The 10,114-nt window shown below is 41.1% G+C and overlaps 1 protein-coding gene across 2 annotated transcripts in view; it reads right to left on the reverse strand.

Moving 5' to 3' along the window:
- Sytl5 (synaptotagmin-like 5) overlaps positions 1-9,642 on the reverse strand; it is a 241,446-nt gene extending 231,804 nt beyond the window's left edge. Inside the window, exon 1 of one of the 2 annotated variants that reach the window (XM_063279916.1) lies at positions 9,206-9,642. The gene's annotated coding sequence lies outside the window, so the exon portion shown is untranslated. The remainder of the gene's footprint in view (positions 1-9,205) is intronic. The other variant, XM_063279914.1, reaches the window with a different exon arrangement.
- Between the last annotated feature and the right edge of the window lie 472 nt (positions 9,643-10,114).

Below are 10,114 nucleotides of genomic sequence, written 5' to 3' on the forward strand. Positions count from 1 at the left end.
TAGAGTTTCTAGTGAATAGAAGTAGACAGTTTGGTAAAAAGAAAACTAATATGGGGATATATTTCTAAGTTAACCACAACTCTAGAAAATTAGAGTTTAATCTTATTTATATCATCTGAGAACCTCTTAGAAACAAACTCTACCAAAAATACAAAGGAGAATTATGTGTTCAAAGGTAGGAATAAAGGGGGATCCACTCCCATTTGACATTAGTCAAAGGTTGAATCTGGGAATGCTAGGGCACTCTAACAAATATCTGTGGAAATATTAAAGAAGCCCTAGTATAGAACCTGAGATATGATTTAGGGGAGGATAAACAAGTTAGTTACTAAGCTAAAGTCTTGATGAAAAGCTGAGCTGAATCTCTCAGGATGGTCATTTTCATCTAATTTGTTGTTTCTAGATTTATGTAGACACAAAACATAATGCGTTACAAAATAAAAACAGAAGTAAAACTGTGCAAGGATTGGCCAGTCAGATGACTAAACGAATAAAGGCACTGATGACCTAAGTTTGATTACCAGATCCACATGATGGACGAGAACCAACACTTGAATGTTGTCCCTTGACATCCACACATACATCATGGCATATGCTTTACAACCACAAAATACAAATTGGTAGTTAGATAGGTAGGCAGGCAGGCAGGCAGGCAGATAGATAACTGTTTAACTGGCAAGATGACTCAGCCAACAAAGACGCTTTCCATCAAGCCTGATGACCTCATCTCAATCCCCCGGCCTCAACAAGGTGAAAGGGAGAAACGGCTTCTTAAAGTTATTCTTTGACCTCTGTGTACATGTTCATACACTAGTGCTTGTTCAAATGCGTGCAAGTGCACACACACACTCATACACATAATTAAAACATTTTAAACCATCAAGGTGGACAAGAGGAACTAATACCAGGGGAGAAGGGAAAGACCAGGAAGAGTCAATGGATGGCGAGAATATCATCAACATACAAAATATACATGTATGAATTTTTTTAAAATAAAATTTAAAAGTTGGGCTGTAAGGCTGTAAGGATGTGTGCAGTAGACTCAGCTAGTAAATGGCAGAATCGAAATTCAAATATATATTACAGTTAATATATTGGGCCTTTGTTAAATAGTGTATTGATGCTGTCTACTGCCTACTAAATAATCATTCTTATTTTGCTTCCTCTAGTCAGAGATGTCAGTTAGTTCTGTTAACAGACAAATGTGCCTGAGTGGAACTGCCACAGAAGTTCCTTGGTACCCACACAGGCCATCCTTTTTCTTCACTTGGCTGTTGTAATGAGTCCAAGGCTACTTTACATCCAACAGGCTTTCCCATGATCTAAGATGGCAGCAGCTATCGTGTGTGCATTCTTGACCCATAGCCAGAAAAAAAGAAAGAAAGAAAGAAAGAAAGAAAGAAAGAAAGAAAGAAAGAAAGAAAGAAAGAAAGGAAGGAAGGAAGGAAGGAAGGAAGGAAGAGAAAGAAAGAAAGGAAGGAAGGCAGGCAGGCAAGGGGAAGTTCTCCTTTCAAGTATGACAACTCCCTGCCCTCAGGCTTCTGAGACATAGCCCATGACACAGTTCTGTCTCACTGAGAAATTCTGTCATCCATCCAGGTTTAAGCAACATTGCATGATAGAGACTCTTCATGAAATACACAGTCACTAGCAAGAAAACTGCGATTCAGTTCCTAAGAAAGAATGTGAGGATGGATACTGGGGGGCAACTCAAGGTTACTGCCACTAGGGGTGGAAAGAAAAATACTAAGAGCAGAAGTCTATAGGTATGGATAGGGACAGGGATATGGAGAGAGCAGAGGGTAACTTGGGGTGAGAGATCAAACCCAGACTACATTTATATAAAAAATGCCATAAGGGAATGTGATGTTTTTCATGATAATTTTAAAAATTAATTTAAATTTAAAAAATTCTATCACAGCGACCTATGTGACTCGGGGCAAACTTTAAATCTGCATATCTGCCTCTAAATTATGAAATGAAAATACCTAATAACACACAGAGTTAATATGAGGGCTAAATGGGATAAGGTAAAGAAAATTGCATGGTGCTTGTTATGCAGAAAATTCTTACTAATAATAAATGCTGGCTGGTTTTAATTCACTTTAGTGAGTCAGCAGCAGCAGGACTTGGCATGGAGCCATCTGTCAGATAAGGGATCTTATCAGTGTCCTTGAATTGATCAGGCATAAAGGTACTGCGTGCTGACTCATTCCCACAACACTCATGAGTGTTTAAAGCCAGCATTGGCTTAGTAATTTACAATGAAAAAGCATAACAGTCAGGCAGACCAAATAGCCTGACCAGGTTTTCCTCTCCCTGTAGGCAGCGAACATGTGGCATCATAAGGTTGATGGCTGAGCATGAAATCAGAAGAAGCAGAATTCGGTGTAACAGTTCAAATATTTAATCCCATGGCAATCTAATGGCCCATTGTATCTATCTTAACAAATGGGTTTGTTTGTCTTATCAAGTGAGATAGATGCTTAGACTAGAAACAGTACCTAAAAGCTCTTCCCCTAGACAGCGCAGGGGACAAGAGATGGCAAAAACAATGCAAAATGTGGAAAAGCAAGGAAGGTAAACTCAAAACACTTACCGAATGGGAAAAAGGCATCACTTGCTCTTTTGCAGTTAAGGGAATGGTTTATTCAGAATACAAGCCCTTTATATGTAGCACAATTTTGGAAAATAATGTACTAGGGAAATATTCCAGCAAGACCAATCTTTCTATCTAGCTCCAGAGTAAATGGGGCATAAAGAAACTTCACTGTGGAGTTTAAGAGCACATACTGCTCTTTTTTTTTTTTTTTTTATTCCTTTTTTTGGAGCCGGGGACCAAACCCAGGGCCTTGTGCTTGCTAGGCAAGCGCTCTACCACTGAGCCAAATCCCCAACCCCGCATACTGCTCTTGAAGAAGACCTAAGTTCAGTTACCAGCACCCTCATTAGGTTGTTCATAAACAGCCAATAACTCCAGCTCCAGGGATCTGACACCCTTTTCTGATATTTGCACAAACATGCACATTGCCCACAAACACACATATATACCCACTCACCCACATATAATTAAAATCTTCAAAAATATAATCTTGTTTATTGAATTACAAGTGAATGCATATAATGCATAACATTAACAATAACAAAAATATATATAAACATGCTTTTATTCATGAGAAAAAAATATAACAATGCTAGATACATATTTTATAAATGATTAAAAACCTCCACAGAAATAAATTTTACTCATTTAGCTCTCCAGAATGATACAAAATGTTTTTCTTATCTCCAGTTATTTGGGAAAGAGATACCATTTGATGTAGTATACTATGGGTCTCATGTAGAAATGATGTGACCAAATTAGAAATTATTTAAAATTAATATTTGAGAAATTCCCATTGCCCTTTGGGAGACATACATTCCCTGGAATGGTTAAACTTTTTAGAATTGCATAGAAATCTTATATAATCATCTTTAAGCTGGTAAAAATAGCAAGCTGCGAGTTAGCTCTCTTGTTGGGAACGTCACTAGAGACAAGTGAGGCTACATGTCTCCACCTATCTCTATTTCTATAAGACATGTAAAAATCCCAGTGAAGCATTTTCTAATCCTCTGTTCTATTGGGGAGATGTAACATTGACAAAAGAATAATGTAAAACTGTCAGTATTAACATGTGAATATCATAAACTTCACATAGCATGTTATATGCATTGACTTTGATTTTGCCAATACCATAAAATGTCAAAATGTGAGGGATCTGTGGCTTGCAAAAACATCATCCTTAGACAACGGTATGGACACTATCTGGGAACTTGTTAGAAACACAAGTTCTTGGGATCTATCCAAAACTAATGGAATCAGAAATTCTGAGATCAGACCCCAGAAATCGGTTTCTAACCATTTCTGCAGGTTGAGCTTCGTGACTCCTACAGTTTGATAACCACTGATCTACAGACTATACTACTTAAAAGACAATCTATAAGCAACATTATATCACCAGGAATGTGTAATAACTGTGCCCTCTCATGCCTCATCTTAAGACGTGGTCTCTGAGTTTTAACAAAGTTTCTAATTTATATTCACATCCAAACTTAAGAACTGTCATGCTTGTACACCAGTCATAGCTGACAAAGCCTGAATGGTGCCCTTCCCCCATAGTGTTATGTTCAAATTTTGATAGCCAGGCACTGAAAATATAACTCTATTTGGAAACATCTTTTAACAATGTAATCACATGAAAATGAGGGCATTCGGGTAAACTATCTTCTGTGATTTATGTCCTTAGAAAGTGGATTTCACACCACAGTTATACACAGAAGAAAGGCTATGTACTAACACAGCAAGAAGGTATCTGCATACAAATCAGAGAGATTAGCTTCACAAGTGGAAAGGCCTATTGATGCTTTGATCTTGGACTTTTTATCTCCAGGACTCAGGGAAAATATGTGTATTTTTTTTTTATCTCATTTCCTTTGTGGTATTTAGTGTGGCAGTTGAAGAAAATTAAGTCTCCAAACTCAAGTATGTACTGGCATTTACAGAAGTTCTTTTTTTCCATCTTTGTTAACTTGAGTATTTCTTATTTACATTTCAAATGATACTCCCTTTCCCGGTTTCCAGGCCAACATCCCCCTCCCCTTCCTTATGGGTGTTCCCCTCCCCATCCTCCCCCCATTACCACCCTCCCCCCAACAGTCCCGTTCACTGGGGGTTCAGTCTTAGCAGGACCCAGGGCTTCCCCTTCCACTGGTGCTCTTACTAGGATATTCATTGCTACCTATGAGGTTGGAGCCCAGGGTCAGTCCATGTATAGTCTTTAGGTAGTGGCTTAGTCCTGGAAGCTCTGGTTGCTTGGCATTGTTGTTCATAAGGGGTCTCGAGCCCCTTCAAGCTCTTTCAGTTCTTTCTCTGATTCCTTCAACGGGGGTCCCGTTCTCAGTTCAGTGGTTTGCTGCTGGCATTCGCCTCTGTATTTGCTGGATTCTGGCTGTGTCTCTCGGGAGAGATCTACATCCGGCTCCTGTCGGCCTGCACTACTTTGCTTCATCCATCTTGTCTAATTGGGTGGCTGTATATGTATGGGCCACATGTGGGGCAGGCTCTGAATGTGTGTTCCTTCTGTGTCTGTTTTAATCTTTGCCTCTCTATTCCCTGCCAAGGGTATTCTTGTTCCCCTTTTAAAGAAGGAGTGAAGCATTCGCATTTTGGTCATCCTTCTTGAGTTTCATGTGTTTTGTGCATCTAGGGTAATTCAAGCATTTGGGCTAATAGCCACTTATCAATGAGTGCATACCATGTATGTTTTTCTGTGATTGGGTTACCTCACTCAGGATATTTTCCAGTTCCATCCATTTGCCTACGAATTTCATGAAGTCATTGTTTTTGATAGCTGAGTAATATTCCATTGTGTAGATGTACCACATTTTCTGTATCCATTCCTCTGTTGAAGGGCATCTGGGTTCTTTCCAGCTTCTGGCTATTATAAATAAGGCTGCTATGAACATAGTGGAGCATGTGTCTTTGTTATATGTTGGGGCATCTTTTGGGTGTATGCCCAAGAGAGGTATAGCTGGGTCCTCAGGTAGTGCAATGTCCAATTTTCTGAGGAAACTCCAGACTGATTTCCAGAATGGTTGTACCAGTCTGCAACCCCACCAACAATGGAGGAGTGTTCCTCTTTCTCCACATCCTCGCCAGCATCTGTTGTCCCCTGAGTTTTTGATCTTAGCCATTCTCACTGGTGTGAGGTGAAATCTCAGGGTTGTTTTGATTTGCATTTCCCTTATGACTAAAGATGTTGAACATTTCTTTAGGTGCTTCTCAGCCATTCGGCATTCCTCAGCTGTGAATTCTTTGTTTAGCTCTGAACTCCATTTTTTAATAGGGTTATTTGTCTCCCTGCGGTCTAACTTCTTGAGTTCTTTATATATTTTGGATATAAGCCCTATAGACGTAGTTCTTAAAACACGAATAATACTTGGTTTCCATTCCCAAAGTTCCAATATAAATGATCTAAGTTTTAACCTGTAAATCTGGGTTTTTTTAAAGCTCTCTGATTGTTACTGTGAAGCAGCCTTATCTACACCAGACTTAACAGGCAAACCATCCAAGACTCAGAACTCTAAGATCTAAAATCTACAATTCCAATTTCCTAATCCTTGCCTATTCAAACTCCAGCCATTATGTTTCTGAAGTTGGACTTTCTATACATGGAGGGCTCCTATTTGAAGGAAGTCAAGAATAATAGCTGTCAGTGTAGGACAATAATGTTCCCCCTCATACATCATTATTTGTTATTTGGTGTTTTATTTTGTTTTTGTTTCCCACCTCCACCTGTGCCCTTCAGTAGGACATCTTCCGCAGCACAGGTACAGAGAAGGCCCTCCCTTCCACAGTGCAGGTACAGAGAAGGCCCTCCCTTCCACAGTGCAGGTACAGAGAAGGCCCTCCCTCACGAAAATCTCCTGACCTAAGTTGTTGGCCTCCATTTTTGCTTGGTGTTCATAGTCCCTCCCGTTACATTGTCTTCAAGCTCCCCAGGATCCAAAGGCGAGACCTTTAGCATCTATAAATCTATACCAGGGCTCTGGTGCCACAGCACTAAAGAGCATTTAAGTACTAAATCTTTCCGCTTTTTCCATATCCTACAGCTCTCAAATCCAATAATCTATTCAAATGTCTCTTTACTGAAAGTTTGCTGTTTTCTAGGTCTGGAGGGTCTGGTTTATATTTAATATTAATGGAATATATGTCATATTTATATGTGAAAGTGGATATAGAAGCTATAGTTTCAGAATGTTAACATATTAGTCCATTTTTGGATGTGTGTTTGCATGTGTATGTATGTGTTATACAGGGTTTCACAAAGTAACTGACAGAGAATGTACACAAACCTCCCTGGTCTCCTCTTCCCTTTTCTTATAAAGCCACAAGTATTCAGTGACAAAAGCTCTACCCCAGGACCATCTCCAATCCTATTCCCTTTCCAAAGGCCTTACTTGTAAATGTCCAATCGTCAAGCTTCTTCAAAATCTCAAGATGTGCATTAATGCTCAACACATGAAGATTTCATAGACAAAATTAAAATAGAATCCAGTTTGGGAAAGAGGGAATCCTTTTTAAATGTGATTTTACTACCTCGAATAGTACTTGGCCCAGCCAATAACACAAACACAACTTCAAACAAAAATGTTCATAGCATCCTAGCAAACTTCTGCTTAGCTCTCCAAATCCAACAACACCACCCCTTCCAGTAAGGCTTCCATTATAGAAGCTAAAAGGCCTGTTATTTCCCCGACTACTAAGAGGAGTTTATATGACCCCAGATCCTGACAAGGAGATAAAAGGAGTATTTGTTAGGAAACTTTGAGGGAAATTTTTTTTTACCTCTGCAAAGAGGAAATTACATGAAGGAAAACACTTTGCTCTTTTTTACCCTTTGTTTCTTGTCCTTGAATACAGTGTAAGGGCAGCATATCTGGAGCTGTTGAAGTTATTCTGAAACATAAAGGTAAGGTATTTTCCCAGAACCCCAACATTATTGGGGTATTCAACTGCTGTCAAACTTCTCTATTGCTAAAAGCACTTCTAAAATAGATATGTGTGTGAAATATATGGGCTTATCTATATGTATATTTATATTTATTTATAAACGGTATAGTCTGATGATCCACACTTTGAATACCATTGAATTATACAGATTGTATTATCATATTCTATGGGTGAGAAGAAAGCATCCACATAAATTATTTGAGAAATCTGAACTGCAAAGTGATTTAATCATTCACTCATGTTTCCAACCTACCTCTACTTTACTAAATCCCTCGGATAAAAATATGAAAAAGAGTCATGGTAAAGGTGTGAGGAGCTAGGCTATCAGGGAAGTGGGAGCTATAACTTATTTGAAGGGCACCATGGGAAGGGGCTGCATTGAAAAAGGAGCATTGAGGACTCTCTGACTAACCATCTAAAGTTTCATTAATTTCCTTCCAAGGGGGACAAGAGGGGTTTGCTCATATAGTCACAGATTGTAGTCCACAGGACAATTCAGAAAACAGCCATCTATAAGCAGGGGCTAATAGATTGCCACAAAATATTCCCACATATATATTTCCCCCAAAAGACAAAAGCCAACCCTGGGGATAAGAGTATTTTGGTACCATATCATCAGGTAAGTCTTCTAGGACAGAATAATTTTGTAATGTGAATTCAGACCACCTGTTAATACATCACATTAGACTGAGGAATGCTGACAAGCAGTCAGCTGTCAACATGCAACACAGATGCATGCACATCACATGCTCTCTCTGTTACTTCTATTCAAAACGACAGCAATGTTTAGTGTGTAATGGTCACAGAAATATTTTGCTGTTTAATGGTAGTGAAGCAAGGAATGCCCCCCCAAGCTGATTTTTCTAAAAGCAATGAGTTTTGACACTCCCTCCCTGGATACACAGATAGAGGACAAACTAACATGTAGCTTTGTACTGGCAAATCCTTCTAAGAAACAGAATAGGTCCTCATTGATTTTCCTGCAAAGGAAATAATAGGCTTTGAAACGTCTCTGAAAACAGAAAATAAAAAAGCAGCAATAGCCTCCAATTTTTTTCCTAGAATATTCCGTGGAGTCTTTCAATGAATTGTCTCAACATTTTTGTTGCATTGGCACAGATTGTCCCTCCAAAATATTTTGATTCTGTCTGCTATCACTTTATAGGTGCAATAGCTGCAGTTCTTTTGCAGCTCTGGCTAAAGGGTTCCTCCAGGATCCCAACTCAAGGCACAGTGGAACACCCTGTCACCCTGCTGAATGGAGAAAGCAACGCACCCAGGAAAGGATCCCAGCTCAGCTCTTGAGCTTGTCCGTCCCCACCTCTAAAAATTGCCCAGGAACAAAGGGGGAGGGGGGTTAAGTAAGCAAAGAAGAAAAAACCAAACATCCATCGTCCCATAAACGCCGCATCAAGACACTTGAAGGTACCCGAGAAATTAAGAACACCGCTCCAGAGTTTGGTTTTGGCTGGTGGTCTAAGCACGGATTTGATAGTCTCTGACGCTGTTTTTAAAAATCTAACTTTCTATCTACAGTGGAAAGAACCAGAGGAAGAAAAAGCAGACAGAGACGCGGTCTGGAAGACCCTCCCCCGCCCCCCTCCCACACGCAGCCAGCACCCTAACAGAGGGTATCAAACGGCGAGAACTTACCTAGTCCTCACCTATGAGGAAAGGAGACTGGTGCAGCCTCAGATGGGAGTCGCGTCGCCCAGCAGAGTAGCAGAGGGAGTCGGGGAGCTGGAGCCGATGCGCAGACCCTGGGAAAGGAGAGAAGTCCTGACGCTCCTAACCCAAGGGACAGGAGTGACTCACCCACTCGCTTGGAGCCCGCCTTTCTTCCTCCCCGCCCCTATCAGGTAGAGGGACCACGGGGGAGGCGGTCTCCTGCCGCCCCTACCCACAGGCTCAGTGCCAGGCTTTACCAGGCGGCGGCGCCACAGTCAAGCTCGACACAGCTTGCTGGGGCACACGAACACCGGCCTGCCCGCTGAGCCTGTCGCCGGGCTCCCTCATCTCTCGGACTCTCTATGCGAACCCTACATACCTTCCACATGGCTTCTGGACTCTCATTGCTGAGGCCTTCAGGACCAACCAACCCCTCACAGAGGTCCCCCACCCCATCCCCATTCTCCCCCTTGTGGTAACACCAGAACCCACCCAGCCTAGAGAAGGTGTGGCTGGTTCTTCCAGCTGGCTAGATCTAGGAGGGACTCATTCCTCAACCTGTCTGCCAGCTAGGTATAGCCAAGGGCAGACTTCTTTTACACTAGCAGCTATTCCTGAGGTAGCCTACAGTCCACCACACTAGTTACTCCTGCTTCCTGAGACCTCGCTTTGATACTCTCCTCTTGCAGGTGCCCAGGATCCTGGAAAAATAGTCAGAAGGAATGATGAACTCATGATGTAGCAAGGGACATCCTCTTCATTAGATCCTGAGTAGGAGGACCAGTGAGGGCTCTGCCCAAACTGCGTTTGGGACTGCTTCTTCCTTAGTACAGTTGGGATGCCCTAGTGTAGAATTTCCATCAAACAAAATTCTAGATTCCATCCTGGGGCTTC

The sequence above is a fragment of the Rattus norvegicus genome, chromosome X (assembly GCF_036323735.1).
Source record: "Rattus norvegicus strain BN/NHsdMcwi chromosome X, GRCr8, whole genome shotgun sequence".
Lineage (NCBI taxonomy): Eukaryota > Metazoa > Chordata > Mammalia > Rodentia > Muridae > Rattus > Rattus norvegicus.